We start from the raw sequence: 5,140 nt of genomic DNA on the forward strand, positions 1-5,140 counted from the left end.
GCCACAGGATTTTGGTGACTGACTGGACCTGTGAAGTTAAGGGAGAAAAAGGAAGAACTGAAGGTCAAACTTGGGTGACTGATAAATGGGGCTGCTTTTAGCCAAATCAGGTATCCAGAGAATAAAAAGATTTTATGAGGTTGACTTGGACATGTTAAATCTGAGGTATTCTGGGACATCTGTTCACTGGTTTCCTCACCTGCCAAATGAAGACAGTGATAGCATCCATCCCCCAGGACTGATGCATTAACAATCAGCTGATAGAGTGTATGTGAATACATACACTTTGTTAATGTTCAAGCCATAGACATGTCATCTAGCATCAGCCCTGCACGTACCCACAGTCTGATGGAAGGACACAGAGGAGAGACTGAAATACTGCCTGCCTTTGCACCAAAGCAGCACCATCCATCTAGCTCAGTAAGATAGGAGATGCTGGAGGAAAATGCTGAAGAGAATGAAAAATGTGGACAGTCAAGTAAGAAATATAAGATAACAAATCATCAATTAGAAATACACCCTAGCTGCTTCTAAACATAATAAATTGTCAAAGCTTTCCATCAAGTAGAAGAAGACAGAGTTACAATGAGATCTGGGAGAAAACACATATTAAAAAATTCAACTGAGCAATTAGTAGCAGCATTTACTATAGATTAGAAACCCTCTTCAGAATCACTTCTGCCTTGGAAGATACTCAGCATACATTACAAACTGTTTGTTATGTTTCGATTTTCATCTGCAGACAAATTTAAAGTTAAAATGTAGTAAGTCTTTAAAGGTGATTGCTCGTTCAAACTTATCATTAAGTCGACTGCTTCCTAACTCTTGATTATATATTTGGAAAACGTCTAGGGAGTTTAACCATCTGATTGGTTAGACACTATCGGGGTATGAAATATAATTCTTTGATGCATGCCATTCTTCTAGAATTTATAGGTAGTGCTGGGATTCTTAAATTTGTTCTGCTTTTGTGAAGTAAGCAAATGATCTGACTTTAAACTTCATAAAACTATTCAGTTAAATTCAATACATATTTGTTGAAGATATATCATAGCCAGGTGGGGTGGGAGGGCATGATCACTTCTCTCAGGGAGTAGATAATCTCAAGGCAGGGGCACTTCTAAACAAGTACTGAGGAAAGTGAGTCAGTGCCCACAGAATCAGGAACAGGATGGTAAGTATAAAGGCATCATAAAGTGTAAGGGATTCTTTCCATCTAATCAAACCTCTCAACCTTCCTGCTAGCTTACAGGAAATGCAGGAGCTAGAGAAATGCAGTATGGATAAAGGAGAGAGTAAGACAATAAGCTGCCATTGGAGACCATAAATTCGAAGTTTTATGACTCAATTTGAAATGATCTGAATAAGGCTCTGAGAGCCAGTCTAATGTCAAGGTCATCATCAGCCCTTGATCTCCCTTGGTGGGGCACACAGCAGAAATCCGCCATTTAGTTCAGCTAGCTGTGACCACAGTATCTGCAACAACTCCCATAGAAAGTGAGAAACTATTACTATTTGCCCAGCCCTTGAATTCAAATTGGCCTCTGGGTTTCCTCTGATCCACAGAATGTGGCATATGTGACCTTGTTGACTCCCCAGGTTATGCTTTAATAAGTCTGACAGCTTCCACATGCATAGATGCTGCCCACACACAGACAATGTAGCCTGTGAAGGTTGAGGGGCCACATTCTCCTGTCAATGAGAGAATCCTCCCAGAAGATTCTCTAGGAGAAGAATCGTGGCCCTCAGTGGATAGCGTCACCAACTGCCAGACATGTAAGACTACCTTGGACCTTCAGCTCAACTGACTCTTCAATTCAGGGTTTGGAAAACTACAGCTTAAGGGCCAAATCTGGCTCTCAGACTGTTTTTATGTTGGGCCCTTGAGCTAAGAATAGCTGTTGCTTTTCAGAGGTTTGCAAAAAAATGAAATAAATAAGAATAATATGCAACAGAGACAAAGCCTAAAATACACACTATCAGGCCCTTTATAGAAAATGTTGCTGATCCCTGCTACAGCATAACTGAACATAACTGTGTAAGCCAAAACAAAACCACAAAGGAACCAACCAACCCTCAGAATTGTGAGAAATATCAAACATATATTTTTAATACATGGGAGAGTTTGTTCTACTGCAATGGGTAACTGAATCATAAGCTGCTAAATGCTACACAATGAACAAAGAGACTGCCTCAAAGGAAATAATCTTTAAAAGGTTTTGGACCTTTTCTTCTCACTCATTTAATTTAGGTGGATTTCTTATCCCAATCTGGCTGTCCATGGCTCTGTTTTTCATTCTAGGGAGATTTTGGCAGCTATAAGCACACATACATACTAGTTATTCATGGTACATTCAAAATATCTTTAGAGCAAGTATTGGGGGACACCTGGCTGGCTCAGTCAGCACAGCATGTGACTCTTGATCTCAGGGTTGTGAGTTCGAGCCCCACATTGGGTATAGAGATTACTTAAAAACAAAAAATCCTTAAAAAAAAACAAGTATTGAACTATAACTTTTCTAAAATAAAAATACAGAATTTATAAGATATAGTATCAATGTCCTAAAGCATCCTTCCAAATACAGAGGTCTTTCCACTCCCTAGATTAACCTATTTGCAATGGAGCCTGCCTAGTTTTGTTATCCCAATGGACTTCCTTTCCTTAGTGAGGGAAACTGTCAGCCAAGGTGGGGTGAAGAATGGCTGTGATAAAGGCATTAGCTAGCAGTAATCACTTTACCCTTTGCAAAGGGCACAGCCACCTGCCAGGGCTGGAACCAGGACAAGAATCACAACAGTGACTTAGACCTGAATATTCATTTAGCCTGAACTTCTACTACTACTATCTAAATATAGTTTTGTTGTATATCCATTTTAACTCCTATATTCACCTATATTATTTTTCAGAGAACCTTCAAATTATCACAAATGATTTTTAAGTGCATATTTCACTCCTCTATTCTTTCCCTTTTGCGGACAAAGGAAAGCAGCAGTCTGACAAGGAAGCAGCAGCAGATGAACCAAGGAATCCGTAAGCCAGAAGAAACAGTAGGCCATATTTACAGCTGAAGCAAATGTGTGGGTTACATCTGGGGATGGACAGTTATGGCTAGGCTCAAAGTTCAATAGATGACACAGACCCACCAAATTTTGAGCAAAGGACTAATACGATCAATACTACACATCTGGATTTGCATTTGGCCTAGAGCAGTGCAGTAGTTCCTTTCCAAATATTTCCCTCCTCTCCCACAGTGGGCCTCATCTCCTGGTGATCATGCCCTTGTCTGATCTCCTCCACTTGAACCTTGAATAGTCCCTCACTTGATTTTAACCAATAGAATGTGACAAAAATGAGGCTATATCACTTACAAGGCTCGCTTTTGCCTTGCGGCTTCAGGCTTTGGGACTTTTAGTATGCTGACTCTGATGAAATTCAGGTCAACGGTTAGGGGCAAGAGCAGACACTAATTAGCTGATGCAAATGAAAATCACTGATACAACCCAGTGACTTAGACCAACTTATTAAAATTGTCCTTTTTTGAGAAGTGGGGATATAGGCTGTCTGTTTGTAACTCTCCATTTGTCTGTGCAATAGATGATGCCCTTTGAGAGTTCTCTTGGGGAAGTTGAGGTGGTCATTGTTATATAGAGTAAACTTGACATAGCTCTTGCCCAGCACAGCTTATGAGCTTAAAACAGATGAGCTCACATCCATAGATATTTATATGAGTCAGAGACCAGAGGACCACAGGCAGAGATAACACACAGCATTACATACTCTTGATTTTTTTCTGTTATTAGAACGGAGCGGGTAGTATACATCAGGTATGCCCAGGTACATATAGGACACTCCTGGATTTTATAAAATCTTCTTTTTAAGATTTTATTTATTTATTTGACGGAGAGAGAGCACAAGCAGGGGGAGCAGCAGGGAGAGGGAGAAGCAGGCTCCCCACTAAGCAAGGAGCCGGATGAAGGGCTCAATCCCAGGACCCTGAGATCACGATCTGAGCCAAAGGCAGACGCTTAACTGACTGAGCCACCCAGGTGCCTCTATAAAATCTTCTTAACGCATACATCACAAGACCTATAGGAAGCACCATTGCTTTTACAGAATTAACCACAGGAACTCTACAGTGGCCCAAACTCTAAAGAGACCAGAGTTTTACTGTTCTTTGAATAAAGCTAGAATTTAATTCAATGAAGCATCTATCACAAGGTGATCTGAGGTAGTAGGTACCAGAATGAACCAGATGATTACTCTACCCACCCAGGTGAATGGATTTTTAACCTGTGTTCTCCTTGCAGGAATCTAAGATTTTCTCCTACAAAGAGTTCCAAAGCCTCCACTCCCTGGATTACCTATTAACCGCAAAAGGGAAAGTAGACTTTATAATGGACTATATAGAGAAATCTGTAGGATAATTCAGATTTCAGTTGATACTGGGGCAACCTAATATTATATATTTAGAAATTAATATTATGTGTTTAATATTTACTACTATGTTCTTCCGGATGGGAAACAATATGAAGAGCACCTCCTAAAGTCTGAAGGATTCTTGACATCTAATCAAACGTCTTTCTCTTCCTTCTAATTTACAGTAAATGTGGGAGCTAGAGAAAAGGTTAAATGATATCAGGAGGAATAAAAAGTCAAACAAATGGAGAGAGCAGAATCCTCTGTCAGGTAACTGTCCTAGACTCTCCAAAAAGTTAATGCCATGAAAACAAACAAAAAAAATGTGTTTGTGTGGGGGGGGGGTTGTTCTGCATTAAAAGAGAGGAACATAACAAGTGCAATGCATGAATCTTCATTGGACTATCTTTCTACAAAACCAATGTATGAGACATCTTTTGACAACGGGAGAAATTTGTATATGGGCTAGATATCAGGTTATATTATCACATTATTAAGTTTCTTAGATGTGATTAAGTTTCTTATGCGGTTGCACAGAAGGATGTCTGTCTTTATTTTTAGGAAATGCAGGCTGAAATATTTAGGCGAGAGAAAAAGCAGTTATGGCAAAAGATTAACACTTATTCAACCTTGGAGTAAGTACTTGGATGCTCCCTGAACTATTCTTTCAACTTTCCACGTGGTGATGCTGGAGCCAAGCTGTTCACAGTCCCACAGCCAAGC

The sequence above is a fragment of the Callorhinus ursinus genome, unplaced genomic scaffold (genome assembly GCF_003265705.2).
Source record: "Callorhinus ursinus isolate GAN/ISIS: 27379988/994484 unplaced genomic scaffold, GSC_fseal_2.0 scaffold1, whole genome shotgun sequence".
NCBI classification, from domain to species: Eukaryota; Metazoa; Chordata; class Mammalia; order Carnivora; family Otariidae; genus Callorhinus; species Callorhinus ursinus.